At 41.2% G+C, this 19,987-nt stretch overlaps 2 protein-coding genes across 7 annotated transcripts in view; one reads left to right on the top strand and one right to left on the bottom strand.

Moving 5' to 3' along the window:
• Positions 1–7,476, bottom strand: part of LOC135800850 (ZP and PAN domain-containing protein neyo) — a 61,788-nt gene extending 54,312 nt beyond the window's left edge. For both annotated transcript variants that reach the window (XM_065314181.1, XM_065314182.1), the window contains exon 1: positions 7,004–7,476. The gene's annotated coding sequence lies outside the window, so the exon portion shown is untranslated. The remainder of the gene's footprint in view (positions 1–7,003) is intronic.
• Positions 1–19,987, top strand: part of Atg16 (Autophagy-related 16) — a 174,882-nt gene that overhangs the window by 64,717 nt on the left and 90,178 nt on the right. The window lies entirely within an intron of this gene.

The following is a 19,987-nucleotide window of genomic DNA, read 5'->3' as shown; positions in this document are numbered from 1 at the left end:
CTTGACAAATATACGAATCAGGCAGCCGTAAAAGAAGGCGTGTTGTGTGTCGCCGGAAAGTTTTTTGAACTTTTCTCTGTCAATCGCCGCCGCTGATTCAAAGCAAACACATTACACACTCGCACGACGCTGGCGACCTGCTAGTTTGTTGCTTTATTAAATTATAACTTCCGCGTGCACGTGGGCACACATTTGTGCCGCCGCCGCCGCGCAGCAGCGATGTGTTCCGATTACTGTTGTTAACTTTTTGCCATGCGTAAGTACTTTCAACGAATGATCGTGATATGTCCAAGCGCGCGCTCTGTCATCTAACATTAGACGCACGACGTAACCGCGAATTATTTCACAATTATCTCCCGTCTAATTGTGAGCGTCTCGGCGTGTTGCGTCATTAATTCATAATCGGCCGGCCTCGAGGAAAGTGCGGAATGCCGAAGCACGTTGGCTGGATGTAGACCCGATGTTTATTCAGCTTTGTCACTTTGCGGCGTTTTGCGTTCGCTTTTGTGGACTACTTCGGCGGCGTCGTCAGACTTTCGGTCAATATTTGCCAAACCAAAAGCGACCCGAGTGCCTGCGTCCCGCGTGAGCATACACGTATCATAAATATATGTTTATGGATTTTCTTTTCGTCGTAACTCGCGTATTGTTTGCTCGTCTTGAAAATACCGAAAATGCCCAAGCCATGAGATGAGGATAATATTGTGCGTTTGCTTCTTATTGAATTGCGTAGGGCATGGTATGTGGACGCATTTAATTTTTCTCTGCTTGTGTGCGTTTGGTTTGGGACTTTTGGCTCGTTTTCGAGCTGTGGCCGCCACACGCTTTTTTAGGTGTCACTTAATAGGAAGTTATTGTTTCCTATATGCGGCACAATAGCCCGTGGCCAATATCCGTTATTTATTGGCCTCTTTTATCGCGTAAATATCGCTTAAACATTCCGCAAACGCCGGGCGGGCACTTTCCTCCGCGCGCGGCGCATTTCTCTTTCCAAACCGACAAATTTATGACTTTTCGTCGTTTGCGGCCGCATCGAATATTACATCAAAACATTCCACCGTGCACGAGATTAAAGCAGAATTTTATTTCTAATTGAAAACTGCGCATGTTTTGTCTTTGTTTCGAACGATTTACGGGGCTCGAAATAAACGCATTAATAATCTGTCGATCAAGGCGTAATTAAATAAATTGCGCTGAATAGCCACTTTTCAGTAGCGCCGCATGTAAAATGCAAAAAAATTTAAATCACTGCCCGTCTGCGGGCATTTAACAACTGCTACAAGCGCGCATGCTGCTAAGCTTGCGCCACTACAAAAACTCATTTTATATTTATTCGTTATAAGCAAATTATGTTCGTAAAACGCGTGTAACCGATAAATATTCTCTCTGCTGCCGCCGCCCGTACCTGTAACTTTTTCCTCCTTTTATCCACTCTTCCGCTGCTGGCATCGCATGTTAATATTTATCGAGATTATGAGCAAAGCGCAGTGCTTGTTGTACCTGTTCTCGCTCGCGCGCTCGCAAAAAAGTTTGCATTCGTCGAACATGGTGATAAAAAACTTTTAATTTTCAGTTTTGTAGTCATTTTTCAGAGCCGTGCAGTCAACCTATTAACCCCATGAATATGTGTATGTATGAACAGCGTTATTCGTTCGTGGAACACACACTCGTCGTTCTAATATTCATTAACGATCAGCAATCATTAATTACAGCTGATATAGTCGCACCTACAGTTACTCAATGAACCAATGTGTCTGCCTATTGACATGATAAACGAGCATAAATACATTTGTGTGTGCTTTCGAGTAGGCGACAAATAAACACACACAGTTATTTTTTATATAGTGCAACAGCAAAAAAAATGACAATCATTAACGGCATCATCGCTCATCGCAGGCATAATCGCGAAAAATGTCGGTGCACAGTTAGTGCATTACGGCGTTGCATAATTGTAACAATTAATTAAAGATTCTCGTTAAGCTAATAATAGCTGTGTGCTACAAAACGCAGGAAAATAAACTACAAATAGAATACAAAACAAAGAGAATACACTGTTGTTGTGAGTTGTAAAGTTAATTGTAGTTTTTTGGCTATGTTTACACATGTGTGATTTCAATCCCTCGGCGTGTGTTTAGCGGAAAACGCAGTGTGCAATTGCGGAATGCGCGTAACCGCTGAGAGTTAACTGTCCGCCGTGTATTTCGTCGTCGCCGCGACGCGCATAGTGCGATTAAGTTCCTCCGTCACTGAGGCAACAGTAAAGTCGAAGACGTACGCACGCACGCACGCACATCGAACATGTGGGCATGTAGTACTCGCACTTGCCTACGAACGCACATCGTCGCTTTGAGCCGGCCCGACGCAGAAATTGTCGACGATGTCGTTCGTTTGTCGCGTCGGCACTTGTGTGTGGTGGATGCGCGAGGTCAATCGGACGCTCGACGCTTCGTCGGTCGGTCACCGAGGACGACGCATTCACACTGCACTCGCACGGGAAAAACTCTAATTGCGCACATAGCGAGCGGCGAGTTAAGAAGTTAAAAGGTCACTTGGTCAACGCACATTGCGAGTGTTATAGCATGCAATCAAATGCAGCTAAATTCCAGCGATGACAACACCTTTTACTCATTTATGCACATTGTTTATGGTGAACCACTTAAGAAAAAAATTCGGGTGGTCCGAAGATTTTTTCAAGTTATTTATGACGAAACACGCCATATTTACAACACGATAACCGTATACGAATTGAGCAAATAATAACGGTGCGATGTCCGTTTCTGTCGTGTGTGTTGTAATGCACACCCAGGGTTTAAGTCGATCTCGGGGTCAATGGTACAATTCGCACAACTTTTATGAATCACACACGTAAGGCATTGACATTGACACCAACGCATAATACTTAATTTATTTAAGATAAACCAACAGCTTTAGCTGTATTAATTCCAAAGTGATGACTCGTTTGCTTTTCCGTTCAACTAAGCGATATTTTATGCGCGAATTTTAATTTAAAAAGACCTTTGCTATGTTTATTGGGTGTTTGTTTATTCTGCGAAGCGTTTCACACGTTTGAATTGATTGAAAAACCGTTTAATCGCGTTCGGTTGCAAATTAAATACAAAGTTAATACCAATAGCGGCCGAGCTGTGGAACTTTGCATAATTAACCGTTTTTATGATGACTTGATAATATATTTACGAATGCTTAATTTGTCGTCGCGTGTTTTAATTAACAGCTTGCTTGACATCCACAATCATTCTCTCGATGTGTCGACCGAAAGAAATTGAAAATGTGCCAATTGGGAAAAACACGAGCATGAAATGAAAATGTTTATGTAAATTCGGAATGCATTCGGTATTTCGGCATTGTCATTCGTCATTCTTGCGCGATGTGAATATTGCCGGTTACCGAAAGAGATAGTTTACATGCCGATGCGAAATACGACTTGTGTTCGCGTGTGTGTGTGACGACATGAAATATAAATGCAATATTGTATTGATGATGTGACAATGCGCGAGCGTCGAAATGAAATATACGCGTTCGAACGCAAAATGGAAAAGCGTTAACATTTGACACTAACACACATCGCACATATTTGCCACTATTTTTTGTTTGTGCGCTCTGTGCCTCTGCCTAAATAGAATTGCGAGCTGGAGTATGCGTGCGTTATTGAATTATCCGTCAAATGGACGAGCGATTTATGCGTTTTTCCAAATTTCAGCGCATGCATTCGTTGTTGCCCGCATTGTCTCCACAGCTGGCGCAAAACAAAGTGATTATCTACTTGTTAGCGCACCAAAAATATCACGCGCGCTCACCCCGGAACTAATCACGAAATTCCGCGGTCCGCAGCGAAATTCACGCACGACTACAAATATTAATAAAGTTTTCGAACGAATCAAAAAGTAGAAAACAACAACAAAAATTGCAATTGAAATTGTAGATGCGGAATAAAAGTGTAACTGTAAGCATTTCACCGCGCAGAAATATTACGTTCGCGAGATGCATAATCGCAAATTGTTTTCTCGCCTCGAGGCGGCATTATAGAGCCGGGCTCTCGCGATTGCAAATTTGATGCAATCACATGACGGCGGTGACGGCGACTAATCATGAAAAATTGACCGAATCAAGCGTGATGCGTAGCGAGAGAAATATTTTTTGCCTGTAAAAAATCTAAAATTCGCAATGTTGCGCCAAAAAAATGTGATATAGAATTATTTTTTGTCTTTTCATAATCAAAGATTGAATTTAATGATCGCTGCTGCCTTCAAGTTTGTTGGTTTACCCCAGGCAATAAGTTTAATTATCATCAGTGGAGTCATTACCTACATCGTCGGTGTTGCGCTCGCGACTGAAATAAAGTTTAACTCCAGCGATAATCTCGCGAATCGGACGCGAGGAATTATGGCAGGCGTTCATTTGTCCATGGCGTCCTCCGTTGTTGTTTTCAGCGCTCTCGCGCGCCGCATCGCACTAAAATATAATTAGTGAGCGCGCACACACGTCGTGCGCGGGATACAATTAGAGTGTTGGCGAGATATGATGGTCGAAGGTTTTCGCAGGGCCCGGTAACGATCTCACCGCGGCGGCGGCGGTGTGAGAACGTGTGTGCGCGCCAAGTTTGTCCGGCCGTAACTGTAATTCAATAGCCGCGAGTATTGAAAAGCTACCAGGCTTAAAGTAATTAAGATAACGATATTCGATGTTAATAAATGTGTTTGCTCGTTTTGTCCGCGTGTGTGTGTATGTGTGTGTGTATTGCGCTCGTCTTCCTCTTTGTTGGCGATGGCGGCGATCAGAACCGCGAACTACATTTCGAATCCCGGCTCGGAGCTAACTCAAAGCGTTAAATAAACGCGCGGAATGGAGGAAGAAAGAAGCGTTTCGCTTTTAAACTCGTTTCGTTTCGCGGGCATACGTCGTTTGTTTTGCGGGGGTGGAGGCGCGCACGCTTTTCCGCGTGCATCCATCATGTGATGGATAGCAATCAGAGGAGCCGCGCACGAGCGCGCCCGGGCTCCGTATAAAGTAAAAACAGCAGACATCAAACGTTTTCTTCTGCTCGGGACGACAAAATCGCGACGAGAAAAAACGCGATTGTACAAACACTTTATTTTATTAAATATCAAACGCACCCAAATAAAAAAGTGTGTCGCACAAGTACAGAAATATATTTCTTCTATTTACCGCTATTACCGCAACGTATTTTTCTGAAAATCTTTTCAAATAACAAAAAAAAAACTGTATTTTCGCATTGTGTTGTTTATCTCGCAAATTAGCGATCAAAACTATCGGCGGGCGTAACGTGTTGATGCTCGCAGATAGCGGGCGCGCATTAATTTCGAAAACAATGCTTTCGGTCCCGAGCCTTTCAACATTCAAGCGTCACACGACGTAACTTGTGCACGCGATTCGTATCGCCTTCGGTATAAATGAAGCAAGATGAACCGCGGACGCGCGGAAGGCGTGTGAAGCCGCCTAATAATTAGCGAACGAAAGCAAACGAATGCAGATAAAAATGATCATCATTATTAGTATAATGTGTAATACATTTATAACGGTCGGGCGCGATGAAGTTGTGTCATCCTGTGACGTGCGAAAGATGCAAAGTGCCGTTGTGCGCCGCCGTGAACTTCACTTGCATTTTACTCCGGGCGTAATGTAATTAATAATCGTGAATTATTTTTTCTCGCCGCCGAAAATTTCATCAGGATAACAAACGGATTTTTTGCCATTTCAACGCATTGTTTACTTAAATCTTCCACCAGTAATTATATATTTTATATTTAATTATATTCAAACCTGGAAATTTAATTACTGTTGCTTTTGTGGATTTTTCCCAGCGACTGACAGAAAAAATGAACAACCGCTGGTGATATTCCAATTTCATGATTTGTAGTGTTCTCGTGCAGTTGTGCTCGTTGTGTCATGTTTTATATTACATAATGCCCTGTGGCAGTCCGCAGCCAATTATGTAAAGTGACATGCGGAACTCACTTTCATTGAGGCATTAATACGCGCGCTGACGAACCGCCGCGGCGTTTAGCGAGCCGGTTTTCGATATATTCGCGAAGTGATGCGCGCTGCGCGCTTGCAGCTTTTGATTCTCGTTTAACGTCGTCGACATCGCGCCTCCCGTGTGCGTACATTAGCTTCCGCGAGAGGTCAATGCGGCCCGCAGGATAGTTCCGTCTTGGCGCGATTTAATTACACTATAATTTCGCACAAATTTTGTTTGCCTCTAACAATGACCCGTGAACTGCACTTGTATTTATTACCCGTTTATGTAACGGTTAAGTAAAGAAAGTAGAGTTTCTTGAAATAACTAATAACTTTTATAAAAAAAATGTTAATTAAATCCATTGTTTCTTCCGCCTGTTGGAAATTTTATTTGATCAAGAGGAATAAAAGTTTTTTGACCCCTGGGCTCGTTAGTTGTAAAGATATCCGGTGCGAAACATTTCATCAACAATTAATTCGCCAGCCGGACGATTTGCACGGAATTTGTTGGTTTTCGTCGTTTCCGGCTTTTCGCCGGCGCTATTACGCATAACTTACGGCCGTAAAACGTATGTCGGATGCCCTCTCAGTTTAGCTGCTTGTAGTACGCACGCATTACGGCGCGACTTTGGGTTTATTAAGATGTAACAGCGATAAACATCTTTTAAGCGGTGATTTATAAGTTTTTTTGGCCCAAGCGAACAAGGGCGCCTGCAAAGGTAGCAACTCCTTGCTTGCGAGATAAAAGCAAGCAGATATTTATGTGTGCATAGCTTTTTTTTACTTTTTTCCATTCATTGACTGCGGTCAATCTTTAACAAAAACTTATATGGCCCATGGTTCAATTGGCGCTGCCACCAAAATTTATTTTTTCAATTTTAATTTTTATCTCGCTGGATACTTTGCGCACTATTGAGCGGTTTTTATGTGGCGTAATGTGTGTGCTTGCGGTTGGCGATGAGGAAAAAAGCGAGTCTTGTCACTCTCGCCGGATCATTGCACCTACCTGCTGCTTTCCGCGCTGCGTGCACAACTTTGACGAGTTGAAGAAGCGTTGTCGGATCTCTCTGCGGTGGCGATGTCTCCGCGCTCGATTGGTATCGAAACGAGGCGCGAACAGTCTCTTTCTTGATGAATCTCTGCGCGCGCGCAACTCCCGATTATCTCGTGCACGCGTCCGCGCAACGAGATGCAAAATGTGAAAACTATTCGTCACACTGTGCACACTACCGTTTTTCTTCGACACCGCGTTTGGCGTACACACACACTTGACGTGCCTGCGTGATGAAAATCGCAATAGCAGCGCTGTCCTTGGCCTTGTCTCTTCGCCGCTCGTGTGTGCGGAGGAGACTTAACTTTCAGCTACTACTTGTACTTGAATGTCTAGGTTGGCTGGTGGTACTCTCTCGCGTTGCGTGTGCGACGGTGCGGTGTGCGCTTCTGTTGCGTTCACGGTCACAACCGCGATAGAAATGCCTCGTCGAACGACGAACTGCTTCTTTTCCTCTTCGCGGAGCTGGTGCGCGCCTCTTCTTCTTCTTCCACACTTTGCACACTTACACACACATAGCCAGACTCTGTCAGAAGGGCATTCATGTGGCAGTCACACGAGCGTAGGCAAGAGAAGAAGGATCCTCTTCTTTGCGTTGCGGCGGTGGGGTCGCGAGTAGTGGTACCATCGTCGTGGTGAGCTCTTCCATCGGCAGGTGGAAGCGGCATTGGCATTTGTTGCTCGGCCATGGCGCAATGTCAATGTCGGCGCCGACGACGTAACTCAACTTACGTCACACGCGCGCTTGTTTTACTACTTCCTGTGCAGATTTGCGCACACGGCTGAGACAAATTTATCTCGGCGTATAATCACACCCTACACCCTTTCAATAATTTTGCTACCAATTTATCTCTTGCAAACACTATCGTTACGTACCCGTAAATTTTCTTATAGCGGCTTTTTTGTGTGTTAGAAAATAACTAGCTTGTGATCTGAAAGGAAAAGTTTTGCGGTGTAATTTCTTGCTCGCGCTGTGCTTGTGTGTGTCTACGTGGCCTTAGCTGAAATTCGAAACCTAACATTTTTCGATTCGCTGAAGACGCCGTCACACAATGGCGACGGTGGTCAGCGTCCGTTTCGTCCAGATGATTCCGAACGGCGGCGCTTCTCTTGGTAGCGCGCGCGCATTGTTGAGTTATGTGCAAGTTGTACTCTCGCGCCGAGCGGAATACACTTTTCTGCTTTCCGCTTCGACGTGATGCGATGCTACCACGCGGATGGGCTATTATATAAATGCATTTCGAGTTCCTTGAACTTCGGATGTAATCTATCCGCGCACGATGCGTACGCTCATAGAGTGCAAGAGTTTGCGCTGTTTTTTCTGCTTCATAATGGGCCAATGTTAGTTTTATCGATTCTAATGTTAAATTATATTTTATCCATGAAAGTGAAAGGCGAGACTGTTTGTCTATAGAGATATGCTGTTATTTTTGGACTGCTGCATGCAAATAATAATTTGTGATGGCGTTGATGTTCGTTGAGATCTCCATTGCGAATCCGGCGCATTTGCATTCGCAGCAGGATAAACAATCAAGCAAGCGCCCGCTGCAAGTCCCACATCGGGCTGGCTGCCTGTGCCGATGGGTTCGATTCGCATTCATCGCGTCGGGTGCCGCTCAGGGCGAGCGATTGGCACAACAATAACGCAACAACAATATCTATCGGGCGGTAATTTACGCGGCGCGCTAATGTAATCACGATGCCCCGACGACGCGCGAACCCTCGCTCAGCCGGGACGTGTTGAATTGCAAATTTCCAATCAGCGTCCACGCATTAAAACGACAACGGCGTGCGTAACAACATTTTGACAAATTATAATCCCACTCGCATGGGGCGCGCACAAAGGGAGCGCAACTATTACGCGCACAAATATTGAGGTTTGATAGGTACAATATTCATTTCTGGCGAAACATTTCGAAACCTGCGTTTTAATTTGAATAATGTGCATAAATTATAGATCAAATATAACCGGAGGCTTCTGTTGCAAACATATCACATTAGTAAAACTTTAGAAATTACTAGGAAATTATTTTAGGCGAAAAATCAAATTTAAACATTTTTTCGTTTACTTTGCCCGGAATGCATTTGCAAAATTCCATCCACTTTCGAGAGAAGCGGGTTCGTAGGTAATATGTGTAATATGTTTAATCCCGAGTTCCGTTTTAATATTATTTGTTTTAAATTTCAACCGCCGTGCACACACACACGAACGGAAGAATTTTAATACCGCGGCGCGCGCGTTCCATAATGGCTTTTAAAACAATTGCTACCGACTGCGTTGATTCCGCGTTGAAAATCGGACGTTATTAAATGAACTTTTCATCTCTGCGCACACTGTGTGTACAAACTGTTACCGTCAGATCGAACAAGCATACACTAATACACCGCTCGCAGAGATGTACAAAGCGAGAAACGCCAAGTGTTCTCTAATTCAAATATTTTCTACTGTTTGCACACACACACATTCATACATCAATGATTTTAATAGAATCGATAGTTATATGGTATCTTTTCGAATGCAAATGCGTTCACCGGGTGCATGTTGTTGACTTTTTGATTTGAATTTGAACATGATTGCGGCTTTTTTTATTGCGGCCTGGGCGAACGTGTAAAGGTTTTAAAGTCTCGTATTTATCAATTAAATTACGACGTGTGGGTGCATCGCATGATCGCACCGATCGAGCGAGTGCTTTTTATGTAAGTGCGAAATGCCTCGCATGTCCTTGGTAAGGTTGTCGGCCATCGGCGTCTCGTTATTCTAACACATTCACTCTAACATCGCATCTAACAAGCTTTCTGTCGCGCGCGCGCTCGCTCCGCTGGACGAAAAGCGAAAGATAAAACAAACATGCAACATTCGCCCGTTTGTTTTTTATACTTCTTGGGACGCTTGGGCTGGTGTGGTACTTACTAAAAGCTGTGCAAACGCCTTGTAGACGCTATACAAGCACACACGCATTTGGGCGTCGACAAGTTTGTACCGTGGCGCGACAAGACGCGAGTTTATAATGTTATAATGCGTGGTGCATCTCAATGAGCTGCGTCCCATGCTAATTGTTTGCGCAAACAGGTACATACTTTGTAAATTAACTGGCATGTCGCATGTCAGACGAATCCTCAAAGTTGAAATGCGTGTGCGTTAGGCTGAAACATGAAAAATGTGATAAAACCTAAGCAAATGCAGCGTGGTGGTTAATTAAACGAGCAGACCGCGGGCGATTGGTGCTAAAACTATTCGAGGAACATGTGTACGAACTCAAAGATACTGGTTTATATTTATATAATGAACAAATTTTGCCGCAGATTGTTATCGAAAGGCGGCAAATAAAGATGTAAAAATTTCAGATATTTGTAAAAATTCACCGTGCATGAAAAACGCATTAAAAATAAAGCACCAGCGTAGTATCAGATTGCCCGATTAACATTTGAATCTGACTGCTCTATCAATCTACGGTGACCATCGCGCGCATAAAGCCGCATATCGCGAATGTTTATGTGAACATCTACGCATATCAGCTTTTTTGCATATATGGCCGACGAGTGCGCCGCCATGCAAAGAAAGAAACGATGGTGAAGATGTGCGAAGTCAGGAGATACGAACCAGCAGAAATACAAATAGGCGCGATATGTAAAAACATATGACTTTATTAAAGTGCCGTCTGTGCGTTTGGGCATGTGATTCTTGAAATTTTAATTGCGCCCGCTGTACATTTAACAGAAATTCTTACTCTAGTATGAAACTTAATTATCCACCTTAATTTATTGTGGTTTTAACGTAGACACCGAATAAATCATGCGATTGCTGCCCGAAAATACATTTATCACCGGTGTTTCACTTTCCGAAGAAATGCTGGCTTGCATTGAAGCCGAATCGCGAGAAATTCCTATCTGGTGCAAGTGCAAGTGGATGTACAAGAATGTGTACTCATGCTGGGTATTAATTCTTCGCTCTACTTGAATGCGCATCTGCGCGTACGTGCGACGATTTGTAGCGCCATTTGCCATGTTGACTTCCGAGCACAAATCTATTCGACCGACGCCCCGACATTGGCGGAGAAGAGCATATCGCCGATGCGTTCTCGTCCGATGGCGGCAATTCCACAAATCTACGATTGCAGACGCAATCGGACGCCGCATCCTGAACGTCCGTAATTTAGATTAATTTCCTTCGTGCTACCGATACCATCCGATCGCCGATCGAAACTCTTCATGGACCATGATCACCAGTTCACCATGTAACTAATATCATGCTGATTTGTCCAACCCTGGCATCTCACTGGTAATGTGCACGTGTTGCACATTTACAAACTTAAAACAAAAACCTTTTCTCGGAAATTACATATAACTGTCGGAAAAGTAATGAATAGTTAAAGATTTGCTGTTTATCTATTGTAAATTTACAGTTATTCTTGGTTCTCTATTGTTTCACACATGTGCACTGTTGACATTTCTCACTTTCTTCTGCGTAACTTAACAGATTTACGATGCCGCTTCGCGTTATTTTACACTTTCGCAACATCGGTAATATTAGTAATATCATAATGGTTATATTTGATTGATATTGCTAATTTCGAATGAGAAAACATTCGTCTGACTTAATTAAATTTACATCATTTACAGCGTTGGTGCATCCAACGCACACACATTACAATACGTGAAAACGATGAAAAAAGCGCACGGAAGAGCTTAAGCCGCGAGTATATCTCATTTCGTGCGAATCTCTCGCAGTTGCTTTTCCATTTCGTGCATGTGTTGGTTGGAAGATATGCGAATAATCGCTGTACACGAACGCTACTAAGTGACGCGTTGAATACGAGATAATGCGCTCGGATTATGTTCACGCACATCAACCGATAATAGCTTCCAACACACACATATAGCGATAAATTCAGCATAAGGCACAACCGGATAAAATGCGAGACCACGAAAAGACGTAAGTCGCTGATTTATGTCAACCTAATCACAGTGCATGGATATTGTGTTGCCTATAGTGATGCAACGGATGTGTGCTACCGCGCATGTGCATTAAACACACTCTTCAGTTGAGATTTCGTATGAAATTTTTAATGAATCATACGCGCTATAATTATTTCGGCTTAATTAATAGCCGATTGTTATCTCGGTGGTGCTACGTGCGTGTTTTTTCCGTCTGTTTCGCGCAATGTTACAAAATGCTCATCATTAACGCGCACGTCTCGTGCGTCTGTCTTACGGACGCGTTCCTGGAAAAGTTATTCAGGTTCATGTGCGGCGTCTGCAGCCGCGTAAGAAAGCCTCCACCTGATAGGCGAAAGTAATGATGAACGCAGATTGGATGTCGATTGTTGTGCGATGCCATAGCGAAAAACTAAACGTGCATAATTTCGAGACGAGACGTGTGATAAATCACAACATGAATTTTGTTTTTCATTGCGCTTACCTAACTTTCCAATGTGGTTCAAGCAAAAGGTGATGGCGCGCCCGGCGGAATGCTTGTCCAATAAAAGATTGGACACACGCAATAATACACCAGAGTGTTATATTGTCAATTACACGTAGAAATGTGCGATTGTTTGTGGCGCATTGTTAGACTCGCGCTGCGATTTCTGTGTGTGCGAGGAGCGGACGAACACATCCGACATCTCAGTTAATCAACGCTGATTGCTGTTAATCATCACACGCGGTGGCAAAACGACGAGAGGTGTCGAGTGCCCGTTACACAAATTTCATCCGTTTTCGTCGCTTTTCGATTTGTCCGATTCGATTCGGTCGCGTCGCACGCTCGCGATCCACACAGAACAAGGTCCTCCAGCATCCGCTCGTTCGATAATAGTTACCAACGGAATTTCTTCACGTGTTTCATGTGACAGTAACCACTCATCAAATACTTTTCCTACTGTAACTAAATTTTAATTTTTGACTGCGTTATCGAAAACTTCATTAATTCGGTTTCTGCGTGGTCAAAGTTGTGAGACGTGAAATGAATATTCCCGAAAGCTAAGTACTTAGGTGCGCACGCACGTAACTATCGAGTTAATGAACTTGTACCTTAATTGCGCGCACTGAGTTTACACAAAGTACGCAAACGCGAAATTTCTGTATGATTTTTATGACGTGTTCCCGCACATTATTGTCGAAGTGCTCAATTTGTTTGATGTTTTATTGTTTGAAACTCATGGCATTAGTGAACGTTTAACGATCTGGCTAATAAATACAGGTGTACGTGTAGGTAGGAAAAATGAGTCGTAAAATTAAATTATTGTATTTCGCATAACAGTAAGCGACCTACACACAATCGATGGACGACTCACGATTTTTTTTTTTGAACGACGGTCAAAAATTTTCGACTTGACACTCAATAGCGAAGCGAAGTTCATAAAATCTACCTGTTATATAGTAGAATAATAAATGCTATTAGCTATATACCGATGGTCTTGATTACACAGTGACTTTAATTAAATTCCCGACGCTAATGTTTTTCTTTGCGTCATTCCGAAATGCATTGCGTACTTTTTGTTTCCGCAATTAAGCGCTAGTCAGACGCGCTCGGCGGCTGTAAAAATACGACAGGGAGTTTAATTTTTATATTCATCAGAGTTCCGTCGTTCAAGTTTTATCTTATTTTTGACCTATTCCCTTCAATTAAAGTCGTTGTAAGTATTTATTAAATTCAATATATTGCTTAAGCCATGTCAATTTTACTTTATAGGAATTTTTATAGTTTTTGGTTTTGTCATTGAAGTTTAACGTCGTAAAACTAATTTTATTAGGACATTTTTTCGGAATATGAATTTAATTTTTATTTTAGGTAAAGCTTTAAAAATTAATTAAAGTTGTGGCTGCAGTTTGATATTCCAAGTCAGTAAATGACATTTTTATTGAAATGTTTTACTTTCACATTACGCTTTTAAATTATATTTTTATTGATTAGTAATTTAGGTATTCGTGGCAAAATTATTTTGTTTTATTTTTTTTTAATATTAATTTAGTTGTCTTGTGTTTTCTGGTTCTATTTTAATTCCCACTTTGAACTTGTGGGAAAAATTCGAATTTTTATCGGCCGATGCGTTCCAATCGCTGTTATTTCAGCTACTTAAGTGCTTTTATTCGACATTTGTCGTCACGCATCATTTCACCTCACCTCTCGATTTTTGAACAAAAGCAACATTCGTAACACTTGTATTACCACAGATGAATTGATTGCGCGCGCTCATTTTGATTCGTATTTTTTAACTGCTCCGCCGCCTAACTCCAGTTATATTTGGTCATTTTCACACTTCGTTTTCTCATTACTGCGTTTAGATGTTTCGCGATGCGCCTGCTTTTTGTTGCGTGGGCCGAACAACGAGTTCTCAGTCGCAATAATACACATAAAACACAATCGCAATCCGGCGGCGGCGGTGGCCTCAGAGCTGGCTAAGCTGGTGAAACGAAACTGTGCACTTGGGAATCCGGCGTTCATTGAATTTTATATACTGTTAACTGTTTTATTGTTTGCGATGACGACAAAAAAACAAGACAACAACAAACGCACACCGCACGAAGAAAAGGAATGTGCTATAATGTGATGTAATGTAATGCAGCGCAATGAATGAAATAATACCAGTGCGAAGAGCACACGCCGCCCGCAATGAGATGAACTCTAGCAGTAAGCACTACGTTTTATTGTTTAATTTGCTAAATCATATGTTTTTGCGCTTGTATAATGCGTTTACCTTTTATTATCATGTTTTCTTTCTTTTCTGTTGGCCTTTGAGTGTGTGTGTGCGCGCGCGGTTTTTATTGCCACTCGCAGTGTAAGTCGGATGGCGTTAACGCGAGATTTCCCACATTCGGCCACGAGACAGAGACGAGTCGAGAAAGAAGAGGCACTCGACTTGCGGAAATCAACTTGTGCGCGCGCTCGTACTCCTCCGGACACATGTATGCACAAGTTAATCATTTACACATACCATTTGCCATTGTGCGAATGCCTTCGGTGGCGGTGGCGGCAGTGGCGGACGGCGGGAGAAAAAGTGCGCTGCACGCCGAGTTCAAGTGCCCTCTCGCATATACTCGTATGCGCGCCTTTTAATTCCGGCCGTATATTAACTTGTAATTTCAATTTACAATCGCCCGCGCGATAAGCGCGCATTACGTGGAAGAGCCTCTCTTCGTTTCGTGCGCGCGTAATTTTCGTAGCGTGTTTAATTCATTATTACGTAATTAAACGAAATGCACTCCGGTTACGTGCACAATGCGCATTAATGTTCGCTGCGCGCTCGAACTTGTGTTCATGAGATTTCTGATGTGTATCTTGGGAGGAATTTTTTAATACTCGTTTTATGAAAATTGCGCTTTTCATTTTCTGCGAGCATGATTTGTTTAAGACGAATTTCATGTTTGCATCGTCTCACAATATATTTTGAAATTACACTCATACAGATAATTCCTAGAATGAGATATTATATTTTATGTGCGCGAAATAGGTCTTAGTGCCACGTGGAACCCACAAAAGTTCTTTTCGTACTTAAAACACAAATGATTTATTCCATGTCATAGAAAATACAAGCAAAAACATTCCGAAGGGGTTTTTACGGCATCGAACATGGAATGGGAAACTCATTAATGGGGGTCTTAAGACATACAACTTTCCTATATTCAAATTGACTATTTACCGCGTATGTTATATGTTTATACACGATTCTTACACGATTATGAAACATGACGGCTGTAAAAATAATATACATCTATTATAATATAGATATTAAAGGCAAGAAACGTGCAATTGCTTTCGGTTCGAATTTGGGCATGCTCCATAAAAACACATCAAATTAGATGAATGAAAATTGCAACAATAAAAAACAATCTAACGATATATAAAACACGACATAAGAAGGCCTCACTGGTAGACGGCGCACACAAGTTAATGTCATTATTATATAGATGTAAGAGGTGAAAACTTGCGTATGTCATAATTAAGCATCAAATACTACGATTAAATATAAATTACACTCATCATGGTAGAGTAAACAAAAAAAATTATGACGTCAAAATGTTGATGAGCGTGCGAGGAAGCGAATTAGATGTCTAATCTACGTGAATTATATTGATGAATTGTTTTTATAATTTAATTAAGGTGGAAGGTGGCTGGATTTGCAAAAATCACACTATAAGTCTGGATTTTTGTCAAAGTTGATGGACATTGAGCGATTAAAATTCACTCGTCGAAAGTTGATTCAAAGTTGAAACTTTGCGGCGCTTTATCTTCTTCATAGTCTGGATTTTGATATTTTTTGTGCGCCATCATCGTCTGGCAAAGTTCCGTCTGCGGTCGAGCAAATCGTGTGACATGTAAACAAATTTAAGTTTGAAACTTTTCCAACTCGAGCAAATTTATTCCCACGCGCATCTTTGATTGATTGATTTTATCAATTTATTGAAAATATATTGTATGTTTTATTTTTGACGTTGTTAAATTTTTAGTATTTTTTCTTCTTCTTCGTTGATGTCTAAAAGCCGGCAGTCCTTTTCGTCGATTCAACAATTCGTTTCTGACTTGCACACTTACCACACTTAATTATGTAAGTTTACGCCGGCGCTGTTGAAGCTGTGAGAAAAATAAATTTACGCGCCTTGCTGAAATTACGCGGTCGTATTATAAACATTAAAAACTAATTAGAATTACAAACTTTTTAATGTTGGAACATTTGTTTTCGGCAAAATATCGTATTCTTTTAGAGTTGCCGAGAACGTTTTTGCTGATAGTGATGCAAATCTATTATTATTATTTCGGTGCGAAATTTTCGTATGTTCTTACTAATTAATAATATTAACCGCACTTGAACTCACACCGCGATGGGCAATTAGACGTATTTTGCTAATATGCACATTACGACAACAAATTATAGAGTATATCATCATACTCGCGACTTGAGTTTAGTCATACTCGGCATATTAATACATTAATATTTATTTATATTAATGTGTATGTGCAAAAGTTCACTATTCACGGTCATGTTGTGAAACTCGTCGATGTCGTGTGTTAATAAAGTTCAAAGTTTCAGTTTAATTTTTATATTCTTCTTTTTTTTTCGCCTGTCATGACTCATTGGCCATCGGCGATTTTCTCTAATTTAGGCGTTTGACGACAAGTCGATAAATGTTTTACGGCTTACTATCAAATAACCATTAATATGCTAATTCTTAAGCTGATCGGGTTCGTTAATAAATTCATTAATGAGATGCGTTTCCGCGTTTTTATTGATGCGTACTGCATAAAATTCGCATTCGCGCATATTTAATAGGATGTGTAAATACAAGTGCGATTAAAAAACGATTGATAAAGGACACAATTTATGATCGCAATGCAAAAATAGTATTAGGTAATCGAAGTGAGCAATTAACACACTGGGTGTTAAAATGGGCAAAAATTGAAAAATGCCACTTTTTAGCACTTTTAGTCGCGTTTTTTGACCTTTTACTGTAGGAAATATAATTATATTATATTTTTATGTGGTCGCTGCAGCTTTTAGTTTACGAGATATTAATTATCAAAAATCGTCAAAAAAAAAGTATCAATCACCCCCCCATTGGCAATTTTTTCTTAATAATTAAAATTTCACCTCTCAGATTTCCGTTTTAACTATCATATCTTATAGAGAATAGTCCGTAGATTAAGACGCTGCGATCAGATCCTATTTATCTCTTTTAGTTTACAAGATATTCGCGATTGAATAAAATTGACAAAAATTGAAAAATGTCACTTTTTAGCACTTTTAGTCGCGTTTTTTGACTTTTTACTGTTGGAAATATAATTATTTTATATTTTTATCTGATAGAGAATCTTTCAATCTTTTCAATCTTTCATAATCAGCAATTCGTTGGTTGCTATCGCTTTTAGTTTAAGAGATATTAATTATCAAAAATCGTCGAAAAAAAGTATCAACCTTGCCAATTTTTTCTTAAGGATCAAAATTTCACCTCATACATTATTCATATAGTAGTGCAAAATTCAGTTAATCATGAACATTCAGTTAATATTTAAATTACGTTAAAACATGCACTAGTTTGCATCGGAATTAAGCCCGATTTATATTTAAATTAAATTTAAAACCTTTGGAAACGCTTCAGTCGGTTGGCATTTACGTCAAGTTTGTTTTTATTTTTGGATCAGTGCATGTGCAAGAATGACATCTCTTCACCCGTGGAATCATAGTATAGTTATGCATCACATTAGATTAGATGCGCATCTCTTTGTCGCTAGATGGTGATGCACACCTCACGATGGATGCGCATCGTGTGAAGAGCAGCGATGAAGAGCGCGCGCTATCGGCGCAAAGCGATCTTGAGATCGCGTTCGGCGGCGGCAGTTTTGCCATGTCGTACAATAAATTTCAATAACGCCTTTTGAAGAAGCAGAGCAGGTCGTAACGTGCTTCCATTTTCTTTGCCAACTCTACATTGTGACTATTTCCTCTGCTATTAACTTATTTAGTAGTTTTTTTTTGTGTTTTTGGCAAGAAAGCAGTAAATAAACGTAATGCACGCAGAGAGGCAGCAATGGAAGTTGTTGATTTTATTTACTACTGGCTTCTTTGTGTTAAAGCTTAGGAACTTCCAGTGTCTTGTTTCTTGCAGCATCTTCTTTATACATTTGTGACAGCGGAAACATTAAGTAATTTTTCCGACACTAAAAGTGACTGTTAAGTATTTTACCTGACCGCTTGGTACAAAGCTAACACCGTGAAACATATTGCACGGTATCAAATCGTTGTGGCGTTCCATGTGCCCAAATAAGGCCTGCGCTTGGGCACTTGCATTGCGGTTTCACCTATGGTCGGAGAGTCAGGAAGACGTCGGGAGAAGAAAATGCTCTGCGATAATCCACACTCCTAAATGTACTTCCAACTCGAGCGTGGACAATACCGGCGCGCGATTCCGTTTTGAATTGTCGTGTTGGCCAAAGCAGTTTTTCCGGATCGTACATTAGTCTGCTATTAACCGCAAAACCGAACCTTGCTTGGGAGATCGCACCGATCGATACGAATTTAGCATTGCTGCGGTTGTGAAAGGTGTGACAAAATGTGACCATTCCTAACGGGGTTGTTAACTGGTCAACTTCGGCCGCAAATATTCGCGACTCCATTTGTAGCTCTCTGCCTCCGCTGGCTCGCCGGAATGAGATGTTTCGACTTGTTTGTGCGCTCTGCGAGCTTAAGTTACTGAGGATGTGTTTTAACTTCTTACAAGCGCAAATATTTCCGATATACCTGGTAGTCATAAAGTTAAATGCTCATTAGAAAATAAGCGAAAAATGCTACCTTATGTTTTTATTGCTCTGTATAGGCGAAATTTTGTGCTAAACTTCATTCCTACTGAAATCGAACATGAAATTATGCAGTTTAACGATTTAGTGCGCACGCGATTCATTTGTTTCATTTGTGCATCGATTGCTGCAGAGCAACTTGTTGAGGAGTGCGTTGACGCATTTTAATAGTGTTCCCCACGCCAGTAGACTAATTACACGCGTGTTTCCCGCGATATCTCGTTCGTCCTTAATAGTGCGTCTAACTAAATTTGAATCCTTTGCGGTGGCAGTGGCTGGAAATTGCATAACATGCGCACCGACTTAAGCTGGGGCTATAAAATTACTTGAGGAATTTTAAGTTGTTTTTTGCAGCTCTTTTTATTTATTAATTTACTCTGCTCCGATTTACATGCTGATCACTTCAAGTCTAGAATATCTATTTAAGCTTTCCGTAGATGATACATTACTATTGATAAAACGCATCAAGATATGAAAATGAAAGCTTTCAAAATTATCGTATTCAGCTTAAGTGTTAATTTTGCAAAATTCAAACTCTCGACGTTATTCTGAGCGATCCCGTATACGCATACGCTTGAAGTATGGCGATTATTACCAGATTATTATCAATTTTCGTCCATAACGAAGCAACACATTATTCGCTTGTTGCCTAC

This window comes from Atheta coriaria, unplaced genomic scaffold (assembly GCF_025399875.1).
Source record: "Atheta coriaria isolate IRGN ID8LTWV9N9 unplaced genomic scaffold, Caltech_Dcor_3.1 hic_scaffold_10_pilon, whole genome shotgun sequence".
Taxonomy (NCBI): Eukaryota; Metazoa; Arthropoda; class Insecta; order Coleoptera; family Staphylinidae; genus Dalotia; species Dalotia coriaria.
This window is presented reverse-complemented; position numbering and strand designations above follow the sequence as displayed.